Here is a 14,600-nt window from a genome sequence, read left to right on the forward strand (position 1 = left end):
GACTAGGTCGTCAACTGAGTTGCTGAGTCGTTGACTGGTCGTCCTGATTCAAAATTAGTAACAGTTCAAGTAAACAACTTCTTTTCTTTTTTATTCTTAATGTATGATTTATATGGTGGAATCGAGGCCATACTGGGAGTACGTAACAAATATCATGTATCAATTAGGGTACCCAGTGGACTGACCCATATCCGGGCATCTGTTTTGCGCAGTAATCAGGTTTTATACCAATGTTTAGAGAAATAATCTCAGTTTGGTATTTTACCGTGACACTGAAAGGTGTTTTGCTGTGACCAGTTGAGTTACATTTTAATTTGTCTTCAAATTATTTGGATTCTAAAATATTAATTCTTTTCTCTGGGAATATTTAAGTTTCAAACACAAAAGTCTTGGACAAAGACATTTATTGAAATTTTATTTGGAACTCAAGCACTGGAACATTATTTTAAAACAGAGAACTGTAGACACATCAGTACTATACTAGCAGCAGAGAGGGTGAACAGCCTCTAATTGACTCACTCAAATCGGAAAAATAAGCCTTCCTGAAAATCGCAAAAAAATATCGCAAATAAAAGATCGCGACGGTGACTGGGGGTGCCGTGGCTGCACCCTTGTTGCTGTTAGTATCCAAAATTGTTATCAAGACCTATACGATAACGCGATCGTGGGTCATGTAAGTTTATTGTTATAAATTCATGCGGGGTTGACTGAGCCTGACTAAATAAATTTCTAAACTTAATTATGTCCATATCTCCGCTGCACCAAATCTGATGAATATTTCTCAAAGTATGTGTATCAACACCATTAAATACAGCTAAAATATTACAGTTGTCTCTGACCACTTTAGGTATTTGTGTATATCACTGAGTAAGATAAATTACATCTGTGTTTTTATGTCTACCGCGTGAAAATATTCTGACAGGATTTGACTGCTTATCCAGCATTACATCATCGTATACAACTAAATTATTAATAAATACATCAATATCATCTACAGATGGCGCTTCATTAATAGCAGTAATAAATTCAATAACATCATCACCGTTTTCATCCAACAATTTTGCGTTTTCATTAAAGTCTTTATGTACATCAGTAGTGAAAGGGGTCACCCTAGCGACAATGGGAATTAGCATTACAGAGACCCCTGGGTCACTCTAGCGACAATGGAAATTTAACATGGAGAAAAATCGTGGGTCAATCTAGCGACAAGGGGAATTAACATGGGAAAAAACCCTGGGTCACTCTAGCGACAAGGGAAATTGAACATGGGATTTTTTTTTTTTAAATTTTTTTAAAAAAAAAATTTTTTAAAAAAGGGGTAGGCAATTCAAAGACTATCTCTTTTCGAGAAATATGGCTGGCCCTGAAAAGGGCCTTTGGGTTTTCTTCTTCTAATTTCTTCTTTTCCTCCACCAACTTCTTATTTTATCTCCTACACTCTTCTTCTCTTTCTTTTTTTTCTCCTTCTCTTCTTTCTTCTCTTCCTCTTCTTCTTTCTTCCTCTTCTCATTTTCCTCTTCTTTTTCAATTTTTTCGTTCCATGTTCTTATTCTTATCTTTTCCTCTTCATCCTCCTTCTCCTCCTTGATCTCTTTCATGACACCACTAATCTTGTCCTTTGCTTTCCTTAAGTTATTAATTTCCATCTTCACACGATGGGGACTATAGGAATAATGGTCTTCAACCAGTCTTATTAGCATCTGTTCCATTATTCCTAAGTTGTCTAAAACGTCTTGCAAGGTTTGTAATTTGTCCATTTGGTTTGACGCCATCTTCTTTGTATTCTTTGCAGAATGGTTTGAACGACGAATACTGTGGGTTCTTATACGAAAAGCGCGTACGTGAAGGAAAACATCCCCCTAAAACATAAAATGGATCTTACCTAGATGATGACCAAACATCGCGCGGACGTGAAGGAAAACATCCCCCTACTTTCTCATTTCATATAATATAACCCTAACTATACTCTCCACATTTGCTAAGAAACCCATAATCTACTATTCACACAAACATACCTGAGCTCTTACAAACACACTAACACACTAACACATACCCTCACAATATCTTAATAAAGAGTTAGTGTTTATTTTCACACTACTCTACCTACACACATTGGCAAATTAATAGTTATTTCTTTTCTAGAGTATTGGGTAGCCCTTAAAAGGGCTGTTTTTGTTTGGAACTTCATGGACACCTGGTTAATGGTGGCACCTTCCAGGCCTGGCGCCACATACACATCTTATCCCCCAGTTACTTTTTACCTTTTGGGGGGAGAGAGCAGAGGCAGGATATGTCGCTTCAGAATCCCAATTTTCACTCTCTGGGATTCTGAAATTTTTTCTTCTCTCCTTTTCCTCCTCCTCCTCTTCTTTATATCTTCTTTCCTCCTCTTCTTTTTTTCTTCTTTCCTCCTCTCTTATCCTTCCCTCCTCGACAATGGCTTCAGCGGCCAGTTCATTTAATATGCGCCTGGCATATTCCAGATGCACATGAAGTTCCAACAGTTTCTCCAGTCTCGTGTTCATTTTTGGTGTTGATCAATCAACAAGGGTAGCTCGACTGCCCAACGAGTTTCAATTTATACTGAAAGCGCGAACGTGAAGGAAAACATCCCCCTAAAAACATAAAATTCATCTTACCTAGATCATGACCAAAAAAAAAAAACAACAACAACGCACGGACCTAAAAGAAACACTCGCTCACTTTTTTATGCTACCCATCACTTCAATAGACTATCCACATACGCAAAGCAATCCAATCTAACCCAAAATATACACCTCAAACAGCCCAAAAAACAAACAAACATCATTTTAATCTACTATCCACACCAACCTATTTTTTTCACTTACAAACACAATCACACAAACACACAAACTCATACTCTCACATTTTTTAAGAAAGAGTTAGTGTTTATTTTCACACTACTCTACCTACACATTGGCAAATGGATCGTTATTTCTTTTCTAGAGTATTGGGTAGCCCTGAAAAGGGCTGTTTTTTTGTTTTGCTATGGCATTCTTTTTTAGTTTCTAAGAATGCGATGTCCTCTGAGGATAGACTTTCTGGCGATAGGTCTGCTTCTTCGGAAAGAGAAGAAGAATTCTTTGGTGTCGATACGACAATCGACAAAGCCTCTGTCAGCTTCAGGTTGCTGCTGCTGCTGTTGCTGTTGTTGCTGCTGTTGCTGCTGTCTCTGAAGTCTGTACTTCTCTGTCCATTCTTCTTTCTCCCTGTTCATTTCTTCTCTGAAGAGCTCTTCTATCAGGTCTTCAGTGATTTTTAACATTCTCACATTCTCTATTTCTTCTGGCTTCGGTATCAGACTGTGTCTGACCCTATGCAAATTCACGTAGGCTTCGTTGAGCTTAGCTAGTTTGGAGCACATCTTCTTAAGAGGATGAGTCGACAATGGATGGCTAGACTGGGAACAACCCGGTTCTTAAAGTGAAAGCGCGGACGTGAAGGAAAACATCCCCCACACGGTTTTCGAGCCGCAACGTTCATGAGAGGGATAGTAAGAAATGAAAGAGCATCAATCCAACATTCTTCTAGCTAAACAAAAGACAAAGGCATTTTTTTCTAAACACAACATTTTTTATTCAAAAAATCACTTAACACTAAACAATAATCCAACACTATAACATCAAACAATTTTTTCAAATCACAAACATTTTTTTCTTCAAATACAATCTACTTTAAACAAGGCTGACAACGTTGTGAATGAAATTGTGATTTCCACTGTTGGAAATCATTAGGCCATTGATGGACACTACGTTTCCTAGCTTGAGACAAAAGATAAGCATAATGGTCACAAAACCATCGATCTACTTTCACATCGTTTCTAGCAGAAGAACGAGGATCAAAATGAGTCACTAAATGTTCTAAGGAATAGCCCAGGCTGCGATGATGCAGAAAATACACACAGTACTGTCCACACACCAAGGAATCTGTGCCTTGTAATTTCACGTTATTGAATCGGGTGGTTTGAGCATTTCTTCTCATAAAGTCGATGATATCGTCTTCCAAAGGGGGCAATCCGTACGAATCGAAATATTCCACACAGCCTTCTTGAGGAAAGTAGACGGCTACCCAGTGGGTTCCTGGGAGATGACTGTCGTCCGTGTTGATCACGTAAGCTTGATGGTCTTTAGGTTTGCGATGAGGGAGTTCATCTTTAGCACAGACGACGGGATTCCAAGAAGACGTATACGAACTGTGGTTCAAAAGGTAATAAAGTTCCCAGGTATCCATTGATTTGTGTTTGTTTTCTTCTTCTTCTTCACAGGTAATAATAAGTCGTCAATTCGATCCTGACTTTTTGCTTGAAAATGTCTGACGAATAAACGGTTATTCGTTCTGTTTCCTCACTCTGATTCAGGAGAGCTTCGATACGATGGATCTCTTGAGTGGTTAATGCTGGACAAGAATGTTCACGCAAGTCTTTATACCACTGGTGCAACACGTCTTTGTTCGAGATGAGACTCCAAGCTTCGTCCAGATACTCGTCCAATTTTTCTTCTTGACTCAACATCAGGCATTTATCGTGTTGAATTTGACTGGGATGATCGTTTTGACATCCATAGCAATTTTTCTTGATCAATTCCGTCATTTTGTCGACCAAGTGTTTGGCAAAACAGGAGACTAAATGGGCTTCTTGTTCTGGCCATCTCGACTTCATCATGACAACTTCTTCGTCTTTATCTTGAGATTCTTCTCCTTCCACGGTCTCCTCACATTCCATCTCCAAAGTTTCTCCACTTTGTAAAGAGGGATAACAGTCTTCCATGATTTCTAGTAATCTAGAATGACTTCTCTCAAACTGTTGATTTCTATGGTATTATCGAATTCTGCATACAGGATGACGTTCACTGTCTGTTTCAGTTCTGCTGCAAACTGAAGTTCCACACGAATCTGGCCAGATTTTATAGGGTGGAAATGTCCCTCGTCGCTGCCTTGGTCTGGAGTGAAATCGAAAGCCCACAAAGCATAGCCTCCTGCATAATCCTTGTACTCAATGCCGTGACTGGTGTTGGTTCCTAACTGACCGGTGGCTTCGTACAGGGACAAGTACGATCTCAAGTAATTGTTGTTGGCAAAGTCAGTTTCGAAAGGTCGGGTACACAAGGTCTTGCCATCACGACTGACTTCGACTTTCTTCACACCGAAGTGTTGAAAGTTGAAAGGATTTTGATTGAAGGCTCCGTTGAAGGCTGAATTCGTGACCATACCAAGGATCAAACGTTTGGGTAACTGTCCTTGGAACAGATGATCTTCGGTTATGGATTGCAGTCCAGCAGAAATGGTGAACGTTTTCACTTCCACACGTCGGATGGGATACTTGGCGGTCGTTCTGCTCAACGTCTGACTGATGTCGTTTGCCACTTTGGGTAACACTTCTACGCGTCGTACGTACAGTTTGGCCTCTAAAATTGTGCTTTTAGGAGGCTTAGTAGGATCAGCAGCCATCAAATGGAAAGCGGTACTGCTGCGATTCAGTCTCAAGCGGACATTGACTCCGTTCAGCAAATATTTCTCTTGCAACCACATGTCCAAATGCAAACGATCCATCAGTTCTAAAATGTTCTTGTTTATGATTTTGTCTGCTCTTGCCTCAAAGCTGGAATTGGATGTATCTGTTTTTTCTAAGTCGCCCGCTTCGTCAGCTACCCACAGCACACAGGCATTGAGATGACTATCCTTGGCATCTATTCCGTACGTCAAGAGATTTTCCAAGTAGGCACGGTAAGGGTATGTATCCATGCTGCTGCTGACTAGTTTGTTATTCAAGTACAAATCCACTGAGCTGAACAAGGAATGCATGAAATTGTTGACGGGACCTATTTCGTCATCGTCTTTTACTCCATTACCATCCTTATCTAGAACTTGGACTTTCAAGTACAAGTAACTGCTATTCAGATCGATGTAATCTTCGGGCTGTGCCTTGATTTCAAACTCGATGGGAGCTGAGGCTGTCAATGAGGAGACGGGATGAAATTCCACCCATTGGGATTCTTGCATGGTCATCATGGTGGGGGGCATGGCAAACAGATCCAGTTCCGTCTTGGAACAGGCGCAAGACTCTCGGTGCATCATTTTTTGTTGTTGCTGTGTTTCAATAATCGAAAACGTCTAAGTCTCGAACGGTTCTTCTTTTCTTGGCCTTTCTCGCTTGAAGTCTGGTGAAAGGGTGTTTTCTTCTTCGTCGTCTCTTTCTGCCTTGTCCTTGCTGAATGCTTGACTCGGTAGCGTGCAGGGCATTTATAGGTGTGTCTCGTCGGCCCAAAATGTCTTTGCCCGTTTGCAGCAAGACATTTTTACCTGCCCTCATGAAGGCTTCTTTAGGGTTTTGTTTGTCGATGATGACATTTTGGAGAAATTCTTTGCCTTGTGTCAGTGCCGCATCTTTCAAGGCGTGCAATCCGCGTGTCACCATCGGTTTCAACACTGGGGCCACCGAACGAAAGGCCGATTTTAACATGTCTCCTAAACCGTGTCCTCGCTGTCGAGCCACCCCTCGGTACACTGGATACATGACTTACTTACGAGTCGTGAGAGAACCGTTTTCGAAAATGGAGTTTCACCGTGACTTTTCCTTTGGTGAATGGAATATTTTGTCCCAAATCTCCTTTTATAGTAATGTTGACCGTGTCCAAATACGACTTGCTGACCGGCAAATAGTGAGGATGGACAAATTCGCGGTGAACGTGATAAGTGTTTCCACCTTCCTCGTCAGCGTTTGTGGCAGAATCCACTTTGAAAGGAATGACACGCAATAACGGCACGGAGGTGTGTCCCACCACGTTGTATTCCACCACATCGGAATACACAAAGATCAAATTCAGTCCTTGGTTCAGTTCTACCGGGGCACGAAATAACTTGCTAAAAGACTCGTTGTCGTAAATGATGGGTAATTCGGGTGGTATTTTTTGTTCTAATTTCTTCCTCATCTCCGTGTCACCGCCCAACATGTCAAACAAGTCAGGACAAAATATAATGGAGACGATTTTACTTCGCTCAAATTTCATCAAGAAGCGACGAGCTACTTTGTGGTACTCCAGGGTGACACTTTTGTTCCTGAAAGTTTCCTTCTTAAAAACTTCCCCAAACACACCATTAAACTTGGAGGCTATGGCGCTGACCAAATGATGACCACTGAAATAATAGCCTGGCAGAATGAACAATTGGTAGGTCCACGTTTTAAGTTTTTCATCATAGGTTCTATTGGTAGATGTGCCAATTTTATCCAACTCCACTTGCAATGGTTGGTCATGAACTTCCACCTTAAACCAATTTTGATTGGGAATGACATTGTGGACTTGGGTCGGGTGAATCATTTCCACTAAAGCCACTTCCCAATGGGCTTCGTGATCTAACGGGATGGCTTGAGGTAATTTGGCCGTGTAACAGCACAACGTGTTGTTGGGAAACACCTCCATGGAACTGTCACTGGGTAAGGTTAAGTAAAATTGGTTTTGGTGACTCATAATTCTAGAGTTCTGTGGCTGTCCGAGGGGATATTACTGGATGTCAGAGGCGTGTCTCCGCCCAAAATGGGGTTCTGGTTGTGGTTGTTGGAGTGGTGACTGGCACTGACACTGGCACTGGACACAACGTTCCCGTTCGAGGAGAATTTCAGGGAGGGATTGGGAAGCAGGTAACCGATGCAACTGCTCAATAAAATGGTCCACAATTGTTTGTCTCCTTGTTGCAAACTCAAATTGGCGATGGCTGCCCCGATGACACAATACACCACGAAGATTTGGCAGAAAAAGACGATTTGCGTTTTAGGCACACGTTCTCCACACTACACCCACAAGGGTTGTTTTTGTAAATCTTGCACAGAAGAACTAGGGGAAGAAGGAGTGGTCGACGTAGCTGCGTCTGCTGCTGTGTGAAAGGGCATGATGGTCACTTCTTCTTTTTATAGTCGATGACTTGCGAAGCGTCGATCCAAGAATCGAAACTGGGTGGATATCCTTTCCAACGTACTTTGACTTCTTTGACACGTCGTTTGCCCACTTTACGGGTTCTGCGTTCGAGAATGCTTTCGATGTCGAACACGTCGTCTTCTTTTTTGGTGACACGTTGTAACTCGGGCAAATAAAACGTTCCTTTGAGCACTTCTCCGTTCATGTCTTCCAATTTATAGACGGCAGGATGACGGCCATGTACTCGTCCAGTGACGCGAAACAGTTCGGTCGTCCAGTTAGGTAAGTAACCTTTGTCGAAAGTGCGTTTGGTTTTGCCAATGCGCACCCAATCTCCTACGGTCAACTCTCCACTTTTCTTGGGGACAGCCCTCGTCGGGGACGTACCGAACAGGCGCTCGAACACCAGCACTTCGTTGTCGGGAGTCACGTCTTGCGGGGCACGTCCGATGCTTCGATGGTAAGATTGGTTGTACGCTTGCACCAGGTGCGGTAAGATGTCGATGTACTTCAGAGTGTGGTGATGCGTAAAATATTTCCACATGCGTTCTTTCAAAGTGCGTTGAAAACGTTCCACGATGCTGGCTTTGGTTTCGGGATTCTCGGTGGTAAAAAAATGAATGTCACGTTTCTTTAATTCTTTTTGGAAAGCTTGGTTCAGAAATTCGGTGCCTTTGTCCGTTTGCCATCGAAGAGGGCGACGACCGCTTTGTTTCAACACCCGTTGCAGGGCTCGCACTAACTCGCTGCTGGATCTGGAAGTCAAGGGTACGACCCAGGCAAATTTGGAAAAGACGTCGATGACACAGAACAAATATTTGTAACCACGATTGTAGCTGGCCAAATGAGAGACATCGGCTAAATCGGCTTGCCATTGATGATCGATGCCTTCCACTCGGGTGCGACTTCTGGCAAACTTGCGTCGAATGGGTTTGTGTAAAGTGTAGGTAGCTTGTTCTTGTAACCATCGTTGCACTTGAGGTAAACGGAGACTTTTCAGTCGCGTTTTGGCAGCACGATACAATTTTTGAACTCCTGCGTAACCTGCAGGATGGGAGGGATCGTAGTAAATGCTAGCTAAGACTTTTTCCATTTTTTTGTGTTGATTGGTGTCTTAATAAGGCACCCACTCTTGGAAGAGGCTACTCTTTTTCTCTTGGGGTATTTTCTTGGATTGCAATGCTTTGCGTGTGCGGCCAGCAATAGGTGTCGAAGAGGAGGAGGAGGATGTCTGAGCAGGGGATATCGGTCCTTGTTTCACTTCTGTCTTCACTTCTGTCTTCACTTTCTTTTTCTCTTGTGAGGAAGAAGGGGTGGCCATCATCTTTTTAATCCATCCAATTCTGGAAGTAGGTGGTGTTGTTAACTTGCGTACTTTTTCTGGTGGAGTTTGAAACCCTTCTTCTTCTTCTTCTTTTCCTTTTTCTGTCTTGGTCACGGGTACTGGTGGTACTGGTACTGGTACTGGTACTGGTAATGGTGCTGGACTTTTCATCAAGGTCTTAAAATCTTTCAGAGTGGGTAAAGCTGTTTCGTCTAAAGCTTTCTGGTGAAAGAGTTGCAGTCTTTGCAAGAGTTGACCGTACTTTTGCGATTTTTCTGTTTCGGACAAATCTTGGCGATCCAGCAAGGATTGCAATTCGTGTTGTAACTGGGACATCTCGCTCAAATTGGGATTGGGAGGTAAATGCGGGGTGCGTTGTTCTTGCCACCGATGGTATTCCATCCATCGTTTGTAAGGCACTAAAGCTAGTTTTCGTCCTTCCATGGGGTTGTCAGGGGTGAATTCTGAGATCTTGGGACTTCCGAAGGCCTTTTTATCTTGCTCCCATCAGTCCTCCCAACATGGTTCCCAAGACTCCTTTCAGTATGGGGCCTAACAAGAGAGGTAAAATGCCTCCACGTTGGACCAACATCTTCTTTTTTTGACGAATGGGAATTTTCTTTTGAACCATTTTCCGAAGAACGTGACGATGTTTGCCTAAGCATTGTTTCTGGTGTTTGGACAAAGGGATCGTGCCTTTCAAAACGTTCAAACAACATTCGCACACGGTATCGATGACCTCTTTGGAAGCCGTTTGAATGAGTTTTTTTCGTAGAGGTGGAGAAGCTTTGGACAGGACAGATAACAGGTCCCCATGTTTGGCTAAACGTGGTGGCAGTCCTTTCCGTTTCTTTCCTTGGGGTTTTCTGGAGGGTGACATCTTTGAGTCTTTAGGAGCACCTAAAAACACTGATACCCTACTCGGTCACAGGCCTTTTTTATACTGGAACGCGTCGCCACTGATTGTCTTTACGTTTTATCAGTTTGAGGACAGGCATGACACGTCGTGCAGGGGTACGTAACGGACTAAATCGAGCCAGTTCTTGTTTGGACAAATCCAGTAAACTTTGTAACATGCCTGATCTTTCTTGGACTTTGATTTTGGGAGAAGGTACTTTGTGAGCAGCAGCCACTGTCGCTAAATGGGAAGGTCCTGCCACTGGGGAAGTTCTTTTGGGGGTCATCAACGGAGAAGTTCTTGGTGTAATCAACGTCTCCAAGTACTCTTCAGTTCCTGGTGACATCAACGGAGAAGTGGACAAACGTGAGGCTGCCGGAGACGCAGTCACCGCTGTGGCAGGTCGTGGCTTGCGAGTGTAAGGTTGCGTCCTGGCCGAAGTGCCTCTCTTGCGACTAGTTTTCTTCTTCTTCTGTGGACTTTTCTTTTTCTGGGGACTTTTTCTCTGTTTCTTTTTCTGGGGGCTTCTTTTCTTTTTCTGGGGTGGTGTCTGGTAAGAGGAGGGTCCCGCCACTGGAGAAGTTATTCTTCTTGGGGACCTGGTCTTTTTCTTTTTCTTCTTGGGGCTTCGTTGGACTTTTGTCTTGGGGATAACTTTGAGGGCATTAGGATCCCATCTTAAGAGTGAGCGAATGATGACCCCTCCTAGAGTACCGCTCCCTCCAGGTTTCAAAATGATTTGTTTTTTGGTTTGAGTGTCGATGCGGGGATCGGCCAGTTGGACCAAAGCGACTTTGTTTCGATCGAAAAAGCGTTGGGTTTGATGAGGAATCTGAATGATTCCTTGGAGTATTTGACGTGCCGTCACCGTGAACCATCGTAAGACTTCTTTGAGACTAGCTTCTAAGACACGAGCTCGTGTTTGTGGATCTTTTTCTCGACTGATGCCATACAAGGCACGAATCAATTTGACGGGAAGATGCGACTGAAGGGACGTCATGTTCACACTGTGTGAGACAGACGAAAAAGGGTCTGAGGTTTTTATAGATTTTTTTCATGGGAGGAGTGAAATGAAGTCGAGGACGGAGACGTGTACAGGACAGGCCCTCCGTCTTGGCACCAGTGGTGAAACAAGTGGGTACGAAATCGCAAATCCTCGGGGGTCGTAGGTTTCAAATCGACGAGTAAATAGGCGTGTGGCGTTTGAGTGGCATCGTCGTACGCCTGAGTCAGCCAAGGCGTTCCTAACTGTTTGGCTAAGACTTGCACTTGCGATTTATCTCGAGGGCTTTTAAACAAGACTACGTAATGCGCATTGAGACTGATGGTGCGATGGGCTTTACTTTGTTGAAACAAATTTTGGGTGATGTAAACGACACTGGCATTACGGTGATGCCCTTTGCGCGTAAACCACAATTTAATTTCTTCTTCGTCTTCTCCTAACATGTCGTCGAAAATGACCAAATGGGTTAGACGGGAGTCAGAGACGATGCCGTCGTCTTCTTTAGGAATGCCTTCCACAAACACGATGGAATCGCCTTGACTTTCACGCAAGAGGCTGTACGCCGATTGCCACTCTTTGTAACACCACACGATCCGTTGAGGGGGCCGATCGATCAAATGATGTTTATGTTCGATCAAACGTTTGACGAATTCGGTTTTGCCTGAACCGCTAGGTCCAGCAATGAGCATGTTAAAGGGATGGCGAAGATACAAAGCCTCCCAACTGGCACGATCTAAGTGTTCGTCGATGACTTTGACAGTAGAGGAAGAGGGAGCAGAGACAGCAGAGGTAGCCATGGTATGAGAAATGTCACTTGTGACACGAAAAACAAACAAGACAAGAGTTTATATACTTTTTTCAGAACACGTTTATTGAATGTTTCAAATATGAACACGAAAGACAAAAATACATACAACCCAAATAGTGATGTACAGGAATATAAAACACAGCAAAGCGATCAAAGTGGAATATAAACAAGTGTCTGTACAACATGTTTTGGTTAACCAAGATGTCCTAGGGACAGTGTGTAATGTTCTTACAGTCTCTACATGAGGTATTGTCACACAAGTGTCCTCCTGGAATGACCTTTCAGGAATGTCCATGACAGTCCTGTCCTGAAGCGAGTGGTTGTTCTCGGTGACGGGTTCTTCTGGCACCGTCACTAACACAGGTTGAAAAGTAACTTTTTTCCTTGAACAACTCTTGTGCATACTGGGCCACTTCTTGGGTCCAAACCTCAAAACCCCCCTTTTTCCAGTCACGAACATCTGTCCAATGAGGGTGTAAGTCACAAGCTACACACACATCGTCATACACGTCTTGGGTAGCTAAAAGTTGACGAATCTTTTTTTCCTGTTGAGGTCGAGAAGTATCCAGATGAAATCGCAAGGCTTTGAGCAAAAGGAGTTTTTCGTGACCATTTAAGGCCATGGAGGTGGTAAGTACTGATCGTAAAGAGTCCACAAAGAATCGGCTGGTAAACGAAATCCCAGAAAACAAGTCACTAAGACACACACCACTTGTCGTCCCAAATTGAATGGATAAAGTTCTTGTAATAATCGATGGTAATGATCCACGGTTTGAATATGGTCATTGAGTTCTTTCCACGGAATCTGTTGGATGACATACGACATAAGTCGTGGCATAACTGCCTGTTTTTATAGTCTCTTTGTTTCGAAAAGAATACACGTACTTTCTAGCCAGTGATCTTCGTTCTCCAGTAGGGAATGTAAATCTTGCATACTGTAACCGAAACGTCAGAGTTCGATTAGAAGTTTCCTCTTCCGCTAAGTAGATTCCACGTAAAATATGTTGGTAATCCTTTACCTCGTCTTCCTCAATGGGTTGCTCTAGGTGAATCTCGAAGTAACCAAAATGATCAACACGTGAATCATCGGGGGCCTGGAAGTATTGAACAAGGTCTGACCACTGAAACAATTTCTGACGAATCAGTTCTCTTATACCCTTCAGGTACCAGTGGTTAAAGATCTGGTGACGTAACGGATGCAATTGTTCTTTACGTTTCACTTGTATTTTGACCAGCTCTCGGTAAATGCGTTCTCTCAACTCCACAGGCAAAGCACGAATGTTCTCTTGTAAAGTATCCATGAATAGGTCATACTAAATCCTCTTTGGTCTGACACAAGAAATGTACTCTTTGCACAAACATGGTTTCACTTCAGTGTCGAATTTAAATCGTTGAGTCACTAATCTACACATTACAATTCGTTCAGAAGTTTCCTCTTTCACCAAGTTGACATTGTGTTCAAAATGTTGGTAATTCGTTAACTCTTCCTCTGGAATTCGATGCAGTACGTTTACAATGATGTAACTACAATCGTCCATACCAAACCAATCCTTTCTAAAACTAGAGGATCGTTGATTAATGTCTGTCCAATGGAACACTTTCAATTGAATCAGTCCTTGTATAGCCTTCAGGTACCAGTGGTTCAAACACCGGTGACGTAACGGATGCAATTGTTCTTTACGTTTCACTTGTATTTTGACCAGCTCTCGGTAAATGCGTTCTCTCAACTCCACAGGCAAAGCACGAATGTTCTCTTGTAAAGTATCCATGAACAAATGATTATGGTAAAGAAGTTACTTCAATGTCTCGGTCCCACTAAAGGTAAGTAATGACAATTCGGTGACCATCGAGCATGTTCAACGTAGGCTGAATCTTGCGGTTCCCAGTGGTGAAGTGACACACCGCAACTGAAGCACTTGACTTTATCTCCTTCGCCCAAGTAGAAAAATCCGGCTCTGGCTAATTCTTCGGGGGTCGGTCCTCCCAGATACTTTGGCCATTTTCCTTTGAACGATTGAAGACGATTTTCAAAGTCGCAGTATTCCGACGAACGCACAGGAAACGAATATTCGTTTTTCACAGGTTCGTTTCGATGAGGGTTGGGTGACAGGAACAGGAGTTTGCTCAGGGCTGGATGACATCCGTAGGGGGGTAGACGTGAAGGTGAACATTCCCCTTTAAAACGAAACCCAGTAAAATGTCTAAGAGGACGAGTTGCATCGCTTTCGCATCCCTCAGGTTTGACACGCACAGCATCACTTTCCATGACAGGGGCAGTGAGAACAAAGTTCCCATGATGCTTTACGGCATCGCTCAGGTCACAACGTACAGCATCGGTCCCATCGCAAGGCTCACAATCGCACTCGTCTGCAAACTCCGTTACGCAATTACAATGGTAACCACATGGACAATCGCAGTTTCCTTCCGGACATTTTCCGTCGCAATGCATGGGTCTTATCCATCCAGTATTAGTCACACTAGAGGAAGATACAACTTTTTTACAATCCCCAAACTGAAACGATGTCTTTTTCAAAGTATTCATCTTGTTCGCTCGGTCTTGGTAGTCACAATGAACTATCGGTCTTGCCTAGGGTTCCTTTTTTATATACAGACCAATACCGGTGTGACCGTACGGTAAG

The sequence above is a fragment of the Sinohyriopsis cumingii genome, chromosome 3, assembly GCF_028554795.1.
Source record: "Sinohyriopsis cumingii isolate HCF-2022 chromosome 3, ASM2855479v2, whole genome shotgun sequence".
In the NCBI taxonomy this organism is placed as follows: Eukaryota; Metazoa; Mollusca; class Bivalvia; order Unionida; family Unionidae; genus Sinohyriopsis; species Sinohyriopsis cumingii.